Raw genomic sequence first — 20,587 nt, forward strand, 5'->3', positions numbered from 1 at the left:
CTGGCTGCCCATCATCTGGGATGTGAGGAGCCCCTCTGCCCGGCTGCCCTGTCTGGGAAGTGAGGAGTGCTTATGCCCGGCCACCACCCCTTCTAGGAAGTGAGGAGCATCTCTGCCCGGCCACCCATCATCTGGGATGTGAGGAGCGCCTCTGCCCAGCTGCCGCCCCATCTGGGAGGCGAGGAGCACCTCTGCCCGGCCGCCACCCCGTCTGGGAGGCGAGGAGCGCCTCTGCCCGGCCGCCACCCCGTCTGGGAGGCGAGGAGCGCCTCTGCCTGGCCACCCATCGTCTGGGATGTGAGGAGCACCTCTGCCCGGCCGCCCATCGTCTGGGATGTGAGGAGCGCCTCTGCCCGGCCGCCCCGTCTGGGAAATGAGGAGCACCTCTGCCCGGCTGCCACCCCGTCTGGGAGTGAGGAGCACCTCTGCCTGGCCGCTGTGCAATCTTCCAAGTGTGAAGTGACAGCCTTTCTGCAGGTGTACCCAACAGCTCCGAAGAGACAGCGACTATCGAGAATGGGCCATGATGACGATGGCGGTTTTGTCAAAAAGAAAAGGGGGAAATGGGAAAAGAAAGAGAGATCAGATTGTTACTGTGTCTGTGTAGAAAGAAGTAGACATAGGAGACTCCATTTTGTTCTGTACTAAGAAAAATTCTTCTGCCTTGGGATGCTGTTAATCTATAACCTTATCCCCAACCCCGTGCTCTCTGAAACATGTGCTATGTCAACTCAGGGTTAAATGGATTAAGGGCGGTGCAAGATGTGCTTTGTTAAACAGATGCTTGAAGGCAGCATGCTTGTTAAGAGTCATCACCACTCCCTAATCTCAAGTATGCAGGGACACAAACACTGAGCAAGGCTGCAGGGTCCTCTGCCTAGGAAAACCAGAGACCTTTGTTCACGTGTTTATCTGCTGACCTTCTCTCCACTATTATCCTATGACCCTGCCACATCCCCCTCTCCGAGAAACACTCAAGAATGATCAATAAATACTTAAAAAAAAAAAAGTCAAGACACAACAGATGCTGGCAAGGCTGTGAAGAAAGAGAAATGCTTTTACACTGTTGGTGGGAATGTAAGATAGTATGGCAATTCATCAGAGACCTAGAACCAGAAATACCATTTGACTGAGCAATCCCATTACTGGGTATATACCCAAATAAATATAAATCATTCTATTATAAAGATACATGCACACAAATGTTCATTGCAGCACTATTCACAATAGGAAAGACATAGAACCAAACCAAATGCCCATCGATGATAGACTGGATAAAGAAAATATGGCACATATACACCATGGAATACTATGCAGCCATAAAAAGGAACAAGATCATGTCCTTTGCAGGGACATGGATGAAGCTGAAAGCCATTATCCTCAGGAAAACTAACACAGGAACAGAAAACCAACCACCAAATGTTCTCACTTATAAGTGGGAGCTGAACAATTATGTCATGTGTTTCACATGACACAGGGGAGGGGAACAACACACACTGGGACCTGTCAGAGTTGGGGGATGTGGGGGAGAACATCAGGATAAATAGCTAATGCATGCTGGGCTTAATACCTAGGTGATGGGTTGATAGGTGCAGCAAACCACCATGGCACACGTTTACCTATGTAACAAACCTGCACATCCTACACGTGTATCCCAGAACTTAAAATTAATTTAAATTAAATTAAAACAAAACAAAACAAAAAACAGAGGTCATGCTGAGAGTTTACTGTATATCTGGCACAGTGGTAGGCATTGTGAATTAAAAGACATATGAGACTCAGTCTTGCTCCCAAAGATTTCATAGTATAGCAAAACATACTAAAATATAAATAAGCAAATGGAATGTGATCAATGTTAAAGTACTGTAATTAGAATACAAGGTTATACGTTGACGTGTATGACTAACTAAGCATGTCTCTCTCAGGGAAAGGGAGCAGGCCCCTATATTACATATGTTGAGTATAAATCAACACAATTTTTTTGAAAATAGCAATCTGATAATAGAAGGTTTTTTAACATCCTTTGATTCAGTAATTACACTGTTACTATTTTTTTCATTGGAAAGTATTAGAGATGTGGACAAAGAATTCTGTTTTAGAAGAATTTCTCATGATTGTATGCATACTAATTAGCACAGATTCCTGAGCCAAATCTTCTGTGTGAGAATTCTGGCTTTATCACTTAACAGCCATGAGCTTGGATGAGAAACCCAATCTCTACAGTAAGCTTGTTCATCTGAAAAATGGGTATAATCAAAGCATCATTTCCAAAGGATTGTTACGGATATTTAACTGTCACTGAAGATAAAGGACTCAGCAGAATGCTTGGCCCATAGTAAATACTCAATAATTTTTAGCTCATTTATTTGTAGCAGTGAAAAACTAGAAATACCTAAATGTTTCATTATAGGTGATTGGAGAAATTATGAAATGGCTCAAGTAATAGAATATCATGTAGCCATTAAAAAGCCTTTTTATGGACCATTAAATGAAGAAAATTGTGATATTAATTGCAAAAAGCAAAATATAAAACCACATTTTCTGATTCTTCTGGATTATCCCATAAATAAGCAAATAAACAGAGATGAATAACTTGAGGGGGGAAATGAAAAAACTAAATACCCTTAGAAGTTATCTCTGAGTGCAGGAATTAGAAATCATTTTTATTTTCTTTTTGTATTTTCCAGAAAGTCTATAATGAACAAATACCACATTTATTTTGAAGAACATAAATTATTTAAAATAGTACATTTTTCAAAATACCAAGTTATTGGCCAGATTCCGGTACTAATTGTTGACAAATTAACATCTCAGTTTTTTGCAATCATTCCATATATAAGGCTTTATACTTCCTTAGTGCTTTTTCCACCCAATAGTAGCTCACTCACACAGTGAGACCCGTGATTACATTAGGTTCTTAGTACTATGGTAGATGTGCAGAGGAGAGGGAAAGTGAAGGTCATGGCCTTTACCTTTGGAGCATCTGGGAGAAAAGCAAGAGGTGTGAGTTATTTATACCGCAATGTAAGGTAAGTACCACCTGAATGAAGAGAAAAGAGGGCACTATGGACAAGAATAGTTGGGGCAGGCTTTAGGGAAAGGAAGGAATTGAACTGGGTCCTGGGGATGGGTAGAGTACATGAGGCAGGAGATGCTAGATGATAAAAATGAAGCAACTGTAACAACTAAGTGATGTATACAAACCACCATCTGCAGGGAACCATTAGTGTGTGGCCTAGAAACAGCCAGTTTCATATTGATGATGACAAATAGGTCCCACCTCACTTGTTAATTTAAATTTTTATAGGGCAGTGTGGAGAAAGATCAATATTATTATTGATAATAATTATCTATTATTATTTTGATAATTCTGAGGCAATATTTGAAGAGAAAACAGTGCCATTGTAGAGTAGTCTTATCTGTCATGGGCAAGTGAAAGGGAAGTTGGTTTTTACCATTATAGAGCCTATGTTATAGACTAATGGTTTATATCATAGAGCAGTGGTTTTGAGTGGACCAAGGTGGATGAGAGAAATTTAGAACATATATGGGTCTCTGAAGATTTCTCAGGAGTACCATAAATGAAAAAGGAGGACAGGTTGGGGGCAGGAAGAAGCTAAGGATGGCTTAAGGAATTCTAACATGAAAGATGGCAAGGAAGGTGGTCCGTGTAACAGAGATAGATAGCACAAACCATCAATTGTCATTTTGTAATTTGGATATGAAATCATTTAATTCTTCACATCAATTCCTTGAAAGAAAAAAGATAAACTGGGGGATTGCTGATATTTCTTTTAATTTATTTTAATTCTATTAATCTATGACTCTAGGACTCCTAACATGTTTAATGTAAAATTAAATAATTGAAATCTAAATCTTTATCTTCCACAGGCCATAATTCCAAGTGACAGACTATGACCTTTCAGGCTCCCTGGTTTGTGTTTTTTTCTTTTTGGAGTGATTAAAAAAAATACTGAATGTTGAATGCATAAATGTAATTAGCTTTAATAGTGAATACTGAAAGCAAATGAAATGTGTATCAAAACAGAAATGACTAAATAAAATAGAGGAATAAGATGTGGTCTATTTGGATTATGGAATATCATACATTAACTGATAGGAAAGATTTGGATCTGTGTATCAATATGTAAACATCATAAAAACATGTAGAGTAAAAGCAAATTGCAGAAGAGTATGTATAGTATGATCCCATTTACCCAGTAAAGAAAAACCTACAATACTATATGTGTTCTATGAAAAGTACACACAAACATGGATATTAAAGGACATGGACACTCAACTCATAAGGGATTATTCATGATGACAGGAGTAAAGAACTAAAATTAGTAGTGCAAATTATTAGTAGTGGATATAGTAAAGATACAGTGTTTCATCTGTAATGTAATACTTAAAAAATAATAAACATATTATTTAGGTGATTAAAAAATGGAAATAAGGGGAAAATCAAACAGAAAAGCATAACATGCAGAATAGTGGAGTAGCAATCAGGGCTGAAACTCCAAATGTGACTCTGTCAATAACAACCGTTTAGCATGTGAACTCATTTATTCTCTGAGTACCAGTTTCCTACCTCAGCTAAAGCATAAGGACATCAGCCAAGAGAATCACTAAAGTTCGAAGTTTTCAGACATTGAGATGTTTTTGAATTGTTGATATTTCATAGGATAGTGAGCAAATAACCAATGATATTTAGCACAAATGTCAGAACGTCAGTGGGTGAAAAAGCACAGTGACCTAAACTGCCAGGACACTTCAATACTGTTTAGTGATTTAGAAAGGTTAAGCTCCCCAAGTAACACATCTTGTTAGAATTCCAGAATAGAGATGTCTACCTGGGTTTTCCTGCTCAGGGCTCCTGAATCTGGTCTCTAACTGCATGATCTAATTCCTCCAAGTATCTACATGTGACAACACCCACGTGAGTATTTAACTCAAGATTTCCATGAAGATGACCACAGGATTTGTTGAAAATGAAAAAAAAAATCTACAATTTAATCTCTACATTTAAACGTCAATCTAAAAACAATACACAATAGATTCTGGCAACAATCTCTGGTTTCTCCTCACCAGGAGGATTGATGGTAACTCTTGACTATAATGGCTAAGAAAAGAGCCTCTAGGCCGATCTTATCTGGAGCTTTCTTCATATTTTCCATGTTGTTCTCCTATCCCCAAATCTACTCTGGGATATCCACTTTTGGTGTGAAAGGTTTCCGCTAAACCTTAGCCTTATGTGAGAGTTTTGTTTGATTTCAACACTCATTTGCCAATGCACCACTGCAACCCTCAGTCTCTTACTTGAACATTCTTTCTATACCTAAAACATCCTTGCAGGAATGCTGATTCTGTGATGACCCCATTCCACTCCAGTGTCCATGGGAAGAATTTTAAAGTCACTGTGCTGGGATAAGTGTTTTTCCTGTCTTGGGGTGCAAATTGAAATAAGTTTTCTCTTTGAACAATGAAATTGTCACCTCCTGTATGTAGCAGGAATTGATATTTCCATTCTCCTTCTTTCAGTAATAGGGTCTTCAAACTTGAGTTCAGCATATGACCACCAAACTAGAAATTACATATGGTATCTTCCCTTGCAGCTAAATATGGCATGTGACTAATTTCAGGCCAATGGAATGCAAATGTGATGTGTGCAACTTTCAAGTTATGGCCCTAAAGGGAAGGTGTGTGCCCTTCACTTCCCAATTCTTCATTCCAGTAACTAAAATATGATGACGAATCTTCTTCAGCTATGTGGATGGAAGCAATACCTAGGGATGTCAGAGGAACAAGAGAAAGGTCTGAATTACCAACCCTTGGAACAGCCCTGGTCTGCTTCTCTTCAGACTTACGTAAAATAGATTCATGTTCTATCTTGCTTAAGCCAGAGTTATTTTGGGTCTTGTCAGAGGTATGAAACAATGTACTAATGAATAGAATCTGGTACTTATAGTGGGATAATGGCATAACACAACTGAACATATATGACATTGGCTTAATGGTTAGGCAGTGAGTGGCAAGGACAAAAAAAAATTCAGGCTAAAAATTGAATTGCAAAACATTTGATAAAAACGCTTCTTTCATTTCCTATGGCTGCTCTATAAAACTACTACAAATTTAATGGTTTAAACCAACAGAAATTTTTTTATCTTACAGTTCTGGAGGTCAGAAACCCTAAATGGCTCTTACAGAACTAAAAATTAAGTTGTTATCATGGCTATGCTCTGTTCAGCAGGCTCTAGGAGAGACCTATTTCCTTCCTTTTTCCAGCTTCTAGGGATGCCTGCATTTTTTGGATCATGGCCCCTTCCTCCATCTGCAAAGCCAGCAACAGCAGGTCAAATCCTTCTCACTACAAATCGCTTTGACCTCTTCTTTTGCCTCTTTCATCTACCTTTAAGAACCAATGTGATTTTGAAGAATCCACTTAGATAGTCCAGGATAAAGTCAACTATTTGATCTTAAAGTCAGATGATTATTAACCTTAATTGCATCTGCTACCTTAATTCCTCTTTGCCATGTAAGGTATGTATTCACAGGTTCTGGGGATTAGGGCATGGACATCTTTGGGTAAGGGTGGGGGGTGCTTATTATTCTGCCTATCACAATGTCTCCTGTGATAACTTGGACATCAGAACCCATGCTAACTGAACCCACTTTAGGAATGTGTTGAATTTTTTTCAGAGTATCAGTGCAGGATATTGTTGACTGCTTCTTGTCATTTTTAGCAAAGTCCTGTAAGAATGGGCTGAATCCCAGCTAGAGTCAGCCTACTTAAAAGTAGAGGTGGAAGGTAATTCAGTTCCATTTGGGTCATTTTTTTCTTTTTCTTTTTTTTTTCGGGGGGTGGGGTGGGGAAGGGTCTAGATAGTTGGAACCCTACAGGGTTGGAAAGTTAATGGCTTCTCTATTCTGGTGACTCTGAAGAAGCAGCCTTAGCTGGAGACAAGCCTATAGGCTAGACTTTGCTCAAGCACTTCCCAGTAAGTGCTTTCTGCCAGACAATGGGAGGGGGCACAGAGGCACAAACTGGACTTAGGATCTTTTCTTCCCAACCAAATATATTTTTTAATGACCTCAGCTACCTTCAAAAAAAAAAAAAAGTCAGATTGAGAATGGGCAGCACATAGAGGACAGAAAATAAAAGACTGAAATCTTCATGCTTAAGAAGTATGTTGGATGAGACCATTGGCTGTTATTACTGTCGTATAGAATTGATGAGAAATAAATAGACCAGGGGGTGGAGCCAAGATGGCCGAATAGGAACAGCTCCAGTCTATAGCTCCCAGCGTGAGTGACACAGAAGATGAATGATTTCTGCATTTCCAACTGAGGTACCAGGTTCATCTCACTAGGGATTGTCAGACAGTGGGTGCAAGACAGTGGGTGCAGTGCACCGAGCATGAGCCAAAGCAGGGTGAGGCATCGCCTCACCCAGGAAGTGCAAGGGGTCAGGGAATGCCCTTGCCTAGCCAAGGAAAGGGGTGACAGACAGCACCTGGAAAATCAGGTCACTCCCACCTTAATACTGCACTTTTCCAATGGTCTTAGCAAACGGCACACCAGGAGATTGTATCCTGCGCCTGGCTCGGAGGGTCCTACGCCCACGGAGCCTCACTCATTGCTAGCACAGCAGTCTGAGATCAAACTGCAAGGCAGCAGCCAGGCTGGGGGAGTGGCGCCCGCCATTGCGGAGGTTTGAGTAGGTAAACAAAGCGGCCTGGAAGCTCGAACTGAGTGGAGCCCACCACAGCTCAAGGAGGCCTGCCTGCCTCTGTAGACTCCACCTCTGGGGCAGGGCACAGCCAAACAACAGGCAGCAGAAACTTCTGTAGACTTAAATGCCCCTGTCTGACAGCTTTGAAGAGAGTAGTGGTTCTCCCAGCACGCAGCTGGAGATCTGAGAATGGACAGACTGCCTCCTCAAGTGGGTCCCTGACCCCCCAGTAGCCTAACTGGGAGGCACCCCCCAGTAGGGGCAGACTGACACCTCACACGGCTGGGTACTCCTCTGAGACAAAACTTCCAGAGGAACGATCAGGCAGCAACATTTGCTGTTCACCAATATCCACTGTTCTGCAGCCACCACTGCTGATACCCAGGCAAACAGGTCTGGAGTGGACCTCCAGCAAACTCCAACAGACCTGCAGCTAAGGGTCCTGACTGTTAGAAGGAAAACTAACAGAAAGGACATCCACACCAAAACCCCATCTGTACGTCACCATCATCAAAGACCAAAGGTAGATAAAACCACAAAGATGGGGAAAAAAACAGGGCAGAAAAACCGAAAATTCTAAAAATCTGAGCGCCTCTCCTCCTCCAAAGGAATGCAGCTCCTCACCAGCAATGGAACAAAGCTGGATGGAGAATGACTTTGACGAGTTGAGAGAAGAAGGCTTCAGACGATCAAACTACTCGGAGCTAAAGGAGGAAGTTCGAACCAATGGCAAAGAAGTTAAAAACCTTGAAAAAAGATTAGATGAATGGCTAACTAGAATAACCAATGCAGAGAAGTCCTTAAAGGACCTGATGGAGCTAAAAACCACAGCACAAGAACTACGTGACGAATGCACAAGCCTCAGTAGCTGATTCGATCAACTGGAAGAAGGGAACCAAGTTCACAGCCAAATTCTACCAGAGGTACAAGGAGGAGCTGGTACCATTCCTTCTGAAACTATTCCAATCAATAGAAAAAGAGGGAATCCTCCCTAACTCATTTTATGAGGCCAGCATCATCCCGATACCAAAGCCTGGCAGAGACACAACAAAAAGAGAATTTTAGACCAATATCCCTGATGAACATGGATGCAAAAATTCTCAATAAAATACTCGGAAACTGAATCCATCAGCACATCAAAAATCTTATCCACCATGATCAAGCGGGCTTCATCCCTGGGATGCGAGGCTGGTTCAACATATGCAAATCGATACATGTAATCCAGCATATAAACAGAACCAATGACAAAAACCACATGATTATCTCAATAGATGCAGAAAAGGCCTTTGACAAAATTCAACAATGCTTCATGCTAAAAACTCTCAATAAATTAGGTATTGATGGGATGTATCTCAAAATAATAAAAGCTATCTATGACAAACCCACAGCCAATATCATACTGAATGGACAAAAACTGGAAGTATTCCCTTTGAAAACTGGCACAAGACAGGGATGCCCTCTCTCACCACTCCTATTCAACATAATGTTGGAAGTTCTGGTCAGGGCAATCAGGCAGGAGAAGGAAATAAAGGGTATTCAATTAGGAAAAGAGGAAGTCATATTGTCCCTGTTTGCAGATGACATGATTGTATATTTAGAAAACCCCATCATCTCAGCCCAAAATCTCCTTAAGCTGATTAGCAACTTCAGCAAAGTCTCAGGATATGAAATCAATGTGCAAAAATCACAAGCATTCTTATACACCAATAACAGACAAACAGAGAGCCAAATCATAAGAGAACTCCCATTCACAACTGCTTCAAAGAGAATAAAATACCTAGGAATCCAACTTACAAGGGATGTGAAGGACCTCTTCAAGGAGAACTACAAACCACTGCTCAATGAAATAAAAGAGGACACAAACAAATGGAAGAACATTCCATGCTTGTGGATAGGAAGAATCAATATCGTGAAAATGGCCATACTGCCCAAGGTAATTTATAGATTCAATGCCATCCCCATCAAGCTATCAATGACTTTCTTCACAGAATTGGAAAAAACTACTTTAAACTTCATATGGAACCAAAAAAGAGCCCACATTGCCAAGTCAATCCTAAGCCAAAAGAACAAAGCTGGAGGTATCATGCTACCTGACTTCAAACTATACTACAAGGCTACAGTAACAAAAACAGCATGGGACTGGTACCAAAACAGAGATATAGACCAATGGAATGGAACAGAACAGAGCCCTCAGAAATACTGCCACATATCTACAACTATGTGATCTTTGACAAAGCTGACAAAAACAAGAAATGGGGAAAGGATTCCCTATTTAATAAATGGTGCTGGGAAAACTTGCTAGCCATATGTAGAAAGCTGAAACTCGATCCCTTCCTTATACCTTACACAAAAATTAATTCAAGATGGATTAAAGACTTAAATCTTAGACCTAAAACCATAAAAACCCTAAAAGAAAACCTAGGCAATACCATTCAGGACATAGGCATGGGCAAGGACTTCATGTCTAAAACACCAAAAGCAATGGCAACAAAGGCCAAAATTGACAAATGGGATCTAATTAAACTAAAGAGCTTCTGCACAGCAAAAGAAACTACCATCAGAGTGAACAGGCAACCTATAGAATGGGAGAAAATTTTTGCAATCTACTTATCTGACAAAGGGCTAATATCCAGAATCTACAATGAACTCAAACAAATTTACAAGAAAAAAAACAAACAACCCCATCAACAAGTGGGTGAAGGATATGAACAGACACTTCTCCAAAGAAGACATTTATGCAGTCAAAAGACACATGAAAAAATGCCCATCATCACTGGTCATCAGAGAAATGCAAATCAAAACCACAAAGAGACCATCTTACACCAGGTAGAATGGTGATCATTAAAAAGTCAGGAAACAACAAGTGCTGGAGAGGATGTGGAAAAATAGGAACACTTTTACACTGTTGGTGGGAATGTAAACTAGTTCAGCCATTGTGGAAGTCAGTGTGGTGACTCCTCAGGGATCTACAACTAGAAATACCATTTGACCCAGCCATCCCATTACTGGGTATATACCCAAAGGATTATAAATCATGCTGCTATAAAGACACATGCACACATATGTTTATTGTGGCACTATTCACAATAGCAAAGACTTAGAACCAACTCAAGTGTCCAATAATGATAGACTGGATTAAGAAAATGTGGCACATATACACCATGGAATACTATGCAGCCATAAAAAATAATCAGTTCATGTCCTTTGTAGGGACATGGATGAAACTGGAAACCAACATTCTCAGCAAACTATCACAAGGACAAAAAACCAAACACTGCATGTTCTCACTCATAGGTGGGAATTGAACAATGAGAACACGTGGACACAGGAAGGGGAACATCACACACCAGGGCCTGTTGTGGGGAGGGGGAAGTGGGGAGGGATAGCATTTGGAGATATACCCAATGTTAAATGATGAGTTACTGGGTGCAGCACACCAACATGGCACATGTATACATATGTAACAAACCTGCATGTTGTGCACATGTACCCTAAAACTTAAAGTATAATAAAAAAAAGAAAGAAATAGACCAGAAATTGACTAGGTTTTTTAGGAAATTATATGCTGAATGAATGGGAAACCTAGCTGACCAAAGCCTGGTGTTGCTACACACCTAAAACCAACATAACGTGGTTTGGTCACTGGGAAGGATATTCTCTCCTGTGTCCACTTCAGATGTAGTGAAGGGGGGATGGACAAGAAAAAATTTCCAGAGGAAAAAGCGAAGGGTTGGAGGAGGAGGGAGCAAGATGAAAGTAATGCAAGTTGAGTCCCTGGCCTCAGGTACAAAATTTAAGGTAGTGCAAAAACAGTCAGTAATCAAAATACTATTTTAATACAATGCTTTATAGAATCAGAATCAGTGCAAAACATCATGGATGAACAAAATAGCAAAATTTTTAATACTAACACAATCTGTAGCAGTGCCATAGGAAGTCATATCAGATCCTGAGATGAAAAGGAAAATCATCCATACAATCCTATCTTTATTAAACAGTGTTATTTTGTTCACCACAGATTTATAGATCATTTACATTCATTTTGTTTGTTTAAAATATATCATTAAAATTTTTTTGATTATCAAGTCTTTTTGTGCCCCCTTAACTTTTATGCCTGAGGCAAGAACCTCTCTGACCTCACTTGATTCTCTATGATCTGGGTCCTAGAGCAGACACAGACATGAATTCAGAAAGTTCTGCCCAGAGAATAAAGCCAGGGATGCCAGATGAGCTAAAGAAGGGATTTACTCCATTGCTAGGGAAAGGAGTTGTTATGGGCTGAATTGTACTCCTCACCCTCCGCCAAATTCCTTTGTGGAAGCCCTAACCCCTAGTATCTCAGAATGGGACTCTATATTTGGAGATAAGGCCTTTAAAGAGGTGGATAGATTAAAATAAAGCCACTAGGGCAGGCCCTAATCCAAAGTGACTGGTCTCCTTATTAGAAGAGGGAGAGACATTAGGGCTGTGCGCAGAGGAAAAACCACATGAGGACACAGCGAGCAGGTGGCCATCTGCAAGCCAGGGAGAGGCCTCAGAGGAAACCACAACTGCTGACACCGGGATTGTAGACTTCCAGCTTCCAGAACTGTGAGAAAATTAATTTATGTTGTTGAAGCCAGAGAGTTTGTAGTATTTTGCTATGGCAGCTCTAGCAGACCTAGTACAGGAGCCTTTGGTATTCCTGTACATCAGCACTTGATCATTGTTATAAAGTGAGTACTGCCTCTTCAGACTCTTCTTTCTAACTTGGAGGCTTTTTGACTTTTGTTTGTGTGTTTTAATTGCAACTACACAGCTCCTACTCTGCTGTTTTACACTGGGGAGAAGTCAAATAACTAGTCTTTTAGGTCATAGTTCCCCGAACTATGAGCAGCCACACCTGGTTCTAGTGAAAGTCTATGCATCACCTGCAGATCTGGGGCTTTGAGCTGCATGTAGTACCTGGCATGCGACCCTTGGGGAAGGGTGAGTGTGTTCTAGGGGCAAAAAGAAGGATACATAAGATTACTAGGGTGGCCAAAGGAACTGACTGGGACAGAATTACTATTGTCTCCAATATCTACTTTCTCTTTGTTCATTAGTAACTGAACCCCACAATCTCAGCTGCATAGATGGCCATCCAGACAAAAACAAAACAACAACAAAAACAAAAATCTTAAATGGGACTATATATTATTTTTGAGCCAGAGGAAATGAGTGGAAGAGATGTGTGCACCTGCAGATTCATGTCCTAAAAGGGAAGTGGTACATCCTCCCCTCTGTTTCTTCAACAGGCTGTTCCAAATGTCGACATTGTGACGAGCCATTTTCAACCACAGATAAAGGCTGTACCCACTGAAACCACAGTTGTTTTTGTCACCCAATTTGCCCCAGCAAGTTTAGATAAGAACACATCACTAGGAAATATTCATGACTATGTCCCTAAATCTGCAACAAAATAAGCTAGATACTACCATTCTCTGGATTTGAGCAATTTTGGAAATTCAAATTTTGTTGAATATAAAGTGATTAAACAGTTTGGGGAATTAGTTAGCTGTAAGACAGCAAATAAGTGCTTCAGAAATCCAAAATCATTCTTTCTTCTCACATAACATTTCAAGTATAAGTAGTGGGGTTTTGAGGGTGGCACCATAATATCTAGGATAAAAGCCTCTCCCATTTTGTAACTTTGCCATCCCAGATTTATATTTCTAGCCCTGACCCATCTCCTGAGCTTCAGAATCATTTATCCCATTGCCTAATCAACGTCTCCACTAGGGTATCTGAAAAAGACCTCAAACTAATTTCCAAAACAGAATTCTTTCTTTTCTCCTGTAAACCATAGCTCCCCTGTCTTTCCCATGTCAGTAAATGCACTACTACTCATCTAGTTGTTCAAACTCAATGGCTTAGACCAAAATTCTGGGAATTATTCAAGACAATTTTTTGTCTGCTTGAAAATGTATCCCAAATCCGACCACTTCCCACCACCTTCACTGTTGTCCCTGTTGTCAAGACCATTTTCCCTGAATTCTAAAATCACAGGAACAACCTAATTGTACTCCCTTTACTTTTAGATGGTACAGTTCATCCCCAACACAGAGGCTACAGTGTATTAATATTCTATTGCTCCTGTAACAAACTGCCACAAACTTGGTGGTTTAAACAATATAAATTCATCATCTTACTCTTTTGTAGGTCAGAAGTCCAACTTGACTCTTACTGGGATAAAGTCTAAGGATTGGCTGGCTGCATTATTTTCTAGAGGTGCCTGTGTGGAATCTCTGCCCCAGCTTCTGCAGCCTGCCCACAATCCAGGGCTCATAGCCCCATTCTTCCATCTTCAAAGCCAGCAGTGGTAGACTGAATTCTCTTCGTAGCACTCTGACCTCTCCCACCTTCTTCCACTTTTAAAGATCTTTGTGATTGCATTGGGAGCACCTGCAAAATCCAAAACAATCTCTTTAAGACTAGCTGATTAGCAACCTTACTTCCATCTGAAACTTTCATTCCCCTTTGACATGTAATGTGATATATTCACAGTTCCAGAGATTAGGGTATGGGCATTTTTGAAGGACTATTATTCTGCCTGTCATACAGTGTAATTTTTTTTTTTTTTTTTGAGACAGAGTCTTGCTGTATCACCCAGGCTGGCATGTAATGGTGTGATCTTGGCTAACTACAACCTCCACCTCCCAGGTTCAAGTGATTCTCCTGCCTCAGCCTCCTGAGTAGCTGGGATTACAGGCATGCACCACCACGCCCGGCTAATTTATTGTATTTTTTGTAGAGACAGGGTTTTGCCATGTTGGCCAGGTTGATCTTGAGCTCCTGAGCTCAGGTGATCCACTCGCCTCGGCCTCCCAAAGTGCTGGGATTGCAGGCGTGAGCCACTGTGCCTGGCCACGCAGTGTAATTTTAAACATGTAAATCAGACCTTATTTCCCCCTCTCTTTTAGATCCTCCATTGCTTTTTCATCCACACCTGGAACAAATCCAAAATCCCAGCAAACAGGCCTTTCACAAGCTGTCGGCTTCTACTCTTTCATTCTATTCCTCATCACTGTCTCCCCATTCATTAATATGCAGTCTCACCAGTTTTATTGCCGTTTCCCAGAATGCCAAGTTCATTCCCATCTCAGAGCCCTTGAATATTCTCTTTTTTTCTGCCAGGAGCTTTTCCCCTAGTTATCTCTACATGGTCCCCACCCTTACTTCATTCATTCTCTATCCAAAGGGTCCTTCCTCAGAAAGACCATCCCTGATCATTATCTGTCACTGTCATTCATCATATCTGGTGTCAGGCATTATGGTACCACCATATCAATCTTACTGTGAGTTATTGTTATTCATTGATGGCATTATGTATTTATTTGTTCATTTATTCATTGTCTGTCTCTATCTCCAGAATGTAAGCTCCATGAGGATAGGAAATTTGTTTTGTCCTTTTCTCTGCTTCATCTGCAGCACATAATGGGTGTCCACACCAAATGAGTGAATAAAATGGTTGAATGTATGGAAAAGTAGCCTATATACTCAACAGTTTTACCTGGTCTCAAACATTGAAATAACCCAACCACTCTTCTGCAAGAGATGAACCATTTAGATTCAGAAAAATCTAGGCAGAATTCCACACTTAAGCCTCACTCAGTCCTATTTGCAATGCAATTGAAAGCCAGGGATTTGTTCCATTTTCTTCTTTGTGTGTCTTGGTTTTCAAATGAGGTGTTTAATTCCAGCCAGCATGCTGAGAATGCAGCAGACTCTGTGTTGAGCCTCCTGTTCCACCTTGGGGATTCTCACACAAAGCAGGACAGCGTTATTAATCCACTCTCTACAGATGCTGCGGTCGCACCTTGCAGATTGTCAAAGAGAAGTGACAGATGTGCAGTGCCTAGCAGCCTTGAAAGTCAACTTATGGGGTTCTGGAATTACGGCTTTCAGAAAAGTCATTATTGATCAAGTAAAGTTTCCAACTCAGAGAAAGTGACGGCTTGAGGAAAACAACATTGTTTCAGAACACAGCTGGCTTGATCTGGATTGTTCTTAACATTCTGAACCTAAGCATCTCAATTGAAAAAAGTGTATATGGAGAATCTGCCATGAACCAGAACTTATGCCAGAGACCACAGCATTCAAAACAGAAGGAAACACTGTCTTTGTTCTCTGGACTTTCATACTCATGGTAGTGAAATTGTGATTCACACTAAAAAGTCCACAGATGTGTCAATAATGTGTCTCTTTAAAACTTAGAAAAATGGCCATCTTCCAATCACCACTTAAAATATTACAGGTGGACTTTGACATTTGCTATAGAAAACAAACAAAAGCCACTATCAAAATTACTATTTTTTTGTACCATGATTATAGAGTAGGTTTGTGGAATAGGATTAAATTCCCTGATCATGTAAGCAACAAAGAAAATAATTGCAAAAGTTGTTGTCATCTGTACCTAGATTTTAAAAAAGCTTTCCATTCATACTAGTTTGAGATTCTGTATCCTGGTCACTGAGTCTTGACTGAATGTATCTAAAACTTACCTCCTTTTCCATTTTGACTTCCTCTCCTGGGATTTATCTGCCTCTTCAATTCTTAATGCCTGCCTCAAGTCTTGGCTACTTTGGGGTTTCTGGTCACTTATAAATGACCACTATTTGAAAGCTTGAACACAAGGTTTCTAAACCACTCAGCTGGCACACCAGTGCATAACTCCTGCCTGGCTTTCTGCCCACATCCTGCAAAGAGAACCCTCTTCTGTTGCTCTCAGAATCACAGAATGACAGCCATAGAGATGGTGAAGTGAAACTGGGCACTCTTAGAGATCAGGCTAGCTTCAGATTCCTTCTGCTAGACACACTGACATTTTCTGAATAACTAAAATTTGAGCTTTGAAGATAGGAAGAATTTTGTCTGAATCTCTTCAAAAGAAATAATGTGCTACTACACATGGTAGGGACTTGTCTTATTAAAGAAAATGTAATTAAGATACTTTATAAGATAAATAAATTAAATGACAAAAGCAACTGATTCACTTTTCACCCTGGAAACCTATTTCTCAGTATTCTACACAGGTCTCAAATCAAGAAAAATATATTTGATATCGGTGTTTCCACAGGATAGATGAAAAACATAGATAATAGATAGATGATGTTGATGAAGATAGATTAGATAGATAGATAGATAGATGGATAGATAGATAGATAGATAGATAGAATAAGAACTGAGTTCTAGAAGAAAGTCTAGAAGAAGACAGGAACATTAGCCAACAGGACATATATTCAGTCCACCTAAGGCAATTCTCAGCTTGGCTTCTCTGAAAGAAATGAGATAGTAAAACACTAAGAAAATCTTTAAAAGGAAGAGCTGATCCTTTGCATTGTTTTTGGCAATAAAACACTGAGCTTTCAGAGATTAGCAAGAAAGCCAAGCAATGACCTGACGTTCCAGGTCACTAGAAGATGCTGACTTAGACATGATTATATTAGTGCTTTGTTCAGGGACTTCCAAGTGAATGCACATACAACTGATAGCTTCAAAATTCGGTCTTTTAAGTAAGCATTGCTTGAAAGCGATATCTTAATCCATTTTAATTATTTTTTTCTTAACCATTTGCATCTCTGTGTTCTCCTGGTAAAAGAAGTGTGGTGGCTCTACAGCAAATATGTTTTACAGCTTTTGTGTTTGGAGAAGGTGGAGGGAGAGCAAGGAAGCTGGTGTTTACTGAGTTTTTCCTATGTACCAATTATTTCACATATATTAATAGATTTCATCCTTAGTAGTATCCAGTATTTGTCTAATAATCTAACTGTAGAAATAAGAAGCCTAAAACTCAGCAAATTTTCTAATCATATGGCTAGGGTTTGCACTCAGGTATGTCTGACTCTTGAGGTCACACTCTTACCAATATACTGGCTGCCGAAGAACTTTAGGTTTAAAGAAAGGGAAAAGGAAAATTACAGGGAGAGGGAAAGCATAGAGCTGCAGTCAAACTCCATTTGTGCCAGACCTCACAGTTCAAATGCATAGCAGCATAAGACCACCTGTCTGGTCTGTAGTGGAGTGCAGGTAGTAGGTAGACATAAGGAATCTTGACATACAAAGGGCTTTGGTGATCAATGAGCTCAGAACCTTTATCTTAGAGTTAAGGAAACTGAAACTGAGAAAGCTCCTTGTCCAAGGTTATACTTGATTTTTGAAAATTTGTCAACATCAGAGCTAAGCCTAGAACCCATAAATCCTCATTCTTAGTTCTAAACTCATTCCATTATTCCATTCATTCTACTTGAGAAGGAATTCTCAGACATAGGACCTGCAATAATTTCCTACGGAGATCAAAATCAAGTGCAGAAGAAAAGACTTTAGCCTGCGACCTGAGACTACTCAGAAATCCTAACATTTATTCAAAGTAATGAGTCCTTTGAAAAGACTCTTTCTTATTACAGTAAAGCATAAATTTAGATTGCAACCAAAAGAAAATAATTTCACCCTTAATCCCAAATTTATCTTCTGTGCATAAAGAGCATGGATTAAGAGACAGTATTTACTTGCTGTGTTGCCTTAAGTCACTAAACTTCTCTGAGCTGCATTTTAATTATCTATAAAACGAAGATAGTAATAATACAGAGGTTCCTCATTATCTCAATTTTATTATCTGAGTCTGCAACATAATGAGACTGCACAAGAAATCAAAAGCCATCATAACATGAAAATATCCTCTAATGCTCTAATGAGTTGCTCATTTATGAAATTAGTCTGCTCTCTGCATCCCTTCTCTTTTAAGATTTGTATTTATCTCTAACCATTAAATCAATGCCTTGGATTATTAGTCTATAAATATCTTGCAAATCCTTTGGCAAGCAAAACTGTAAATCTCAGAAAAGTTTCAGACTCTCAAGCGATGAATGAGAGCAGTGCTAGAGAACAGTGCAAAGTCACACACAAAGCAACGGACATGGAAGGATCTGGCCTAGTTAGCACCTCAAAACCACAGAAGAGAGAAAAGGTAAGGTTGGTGACAGGGCAGGAATTTTAAAGAAAAAAGATTTGAGTATCAAAATAACAATAAAAATCTTTGGGAAAGCTGATTAAACCTTGAATATTTCTCAAAAGTGACCTTTGAGGATTCTTTGAAAGTTAATAACATAAAAGGACATTGCATTATGTTCTCATTTATAGTTTTGCCAGAAATCATGTTTTTTTAAAAAAAGGACTCCATTATTTTCAGTAAATATGTCTTATTGTCATTATAACCAAAATTATTACATTTATGAAAAATATATTATTTTTATTACCTTTACTTTTTAAAGGTAAATTCTCAATTGAATCCTTTTTCCCTTATATACTATGAAATTTTTGTTGCAGCTTTAAGTGAATTTTTTGTAGTGAATAATTAAATTACCCTTGCATAATAAAGCTCTCTTTTATCTGTACCATCTTCTATTGTTATAGTAAACAAATGAGATAAAACTTGCAAATGCATTTTACAGATTCTAAAGTGCTGCGTTAATGTTAGAATTTACTTTGTTTCCAAAAAAATGTTTATTTATTATGTGCAAGTTACCTCCACATACATTATTTATTTTATTCTCAAAACAACTCTTGGAGGTAGGTATATATCATCTCCAAACTATAAATTAGCCAAATGAAGAAACTTGTTCAAGGTCACATAGCTATTAGGTGGCTTAGTTATACTGAGCGCCCACATTGGCTGTTCTCAAGTCTAAGGTATTCATTCTATTAATTTGGACCATATGAAGCCACCAATTTTCAGTTCAATAATGGCTGAACATCTGCCTTTCATATGATTCTACCTTTCACATTCATTCAAGAAGTATTACTGTCTATTCCCCATCAGATACTAATCTGAATTCTAGGGATATAGTAGTGATCAATACAAGCAAGGCCACAGTTCTCATGAAAGTTACATTCTAGAATAGACCATAACATATAAACAATGAAGCAAATAATTTAAATAAACAGAACAAATGGCTTACTGTTGTTATGTGCTATGCAGAGGATTAATAACAAGTAGCCTATACAGAGTGTCTGCTATAGGTCAGATAATGTAGCACTTTGCATATATTAAGTTATTTTATTCTCATAACTCTATGAAGTAGGGAATATTACTATCCTCATTTTTTGGATGAAAATGCTGAAGTACAGAGAGGTTAAGTTACTTGTCCTGAGTCATGTAGCTGGTAGTGAAGGAGCCAAGCTTCAAACCTAACCAATCTGACCCTCAGAGGTACTCTTAAGCACCATGCTGTACAACAAGTCAACGGGATAAAAGTAACTGATATCTAATAGATAACTAGAATTGCTTCTCAACATCATATTTTTTATTAGTAATAGTACAGTGTTCAGTCTTCCTACACAAATACAAAATATAATGGATTATCTCAAATAATAAATTCTTCCCTCTAGTTCTTTTGCCAAATGGGGATTGTAGGAATCGGAGCACATTAGCCAAGAACAGTTTCGCTCAAAGTCTACACAACTGCTTAGGCTCTCATCGTCTCCATATGGGCCCCCTGCAAGATTGTATTAACATGCACAATGTATTCATAGTCTTGAGGACAACAGTTTACCACTCAATAATACTGGAACCGCACCATACAGTCCTATGACTGTTCCCTCCAGGAAGGTGCAAAATTGGAAAGAAGTGTTGAGTGAATTGGAAATAGCCGACTTCAGGATGATTTCATCTCTCTGTTGTTGCCTCTTTACTTACTGTTCAGCTGTGATCCTTGCTCATCCCCAGATCCGAAGATCAGAGGAAATGATGATCGTATTTCCAATTAGAACAAATCATAGCTATCTTGAGCTGTATCATTAATCCTTTCAGGGACATTTGTATTGTGTTACTCATTCTGT

General features: G+C 39.4%; 1 long non-coding RNA gene across 3 annotated transcripts in view; it reads right to left on the reverse strand.

Annotated features, from left to right (window-relative positions):
- Positions 1 to 20,587, reverse strand: part of LOC109027881 (uncharacterized) — a 249,111-nt gene that overhangs the window by 154,343 nt on the left and 74,181 nt on the right. For all 3 annotated transcript variants that reach the window (XR_010135031.1, XR_008667676.2, XR_002006963.3), the window contains exon 3: positions 13,903 to 14,155. This is a non-coding gene — a long non-coding RNA (uncharacterized lncRNA). The remainder of the gene's footprint in view (positions 1 to 13,902; positions 14,156 to 20,587) is intronic.

This window comes from Gorilla gorilla, chromosome 7, assembly GCF_029281585.2.
Source record: "Gorilla gorilla gorilla isolate KB3781 chromosome 7, NHGRI_mGorGor1-v2.1_pri, whole genome shotgun sequence".
Taxonomy (NCBI): domain Eukaryota; kingdom Metazoa; phylum Chordata; class Mammalia; order Primates; family Hominidae; genus Gorilla; species Gorilla gorilla.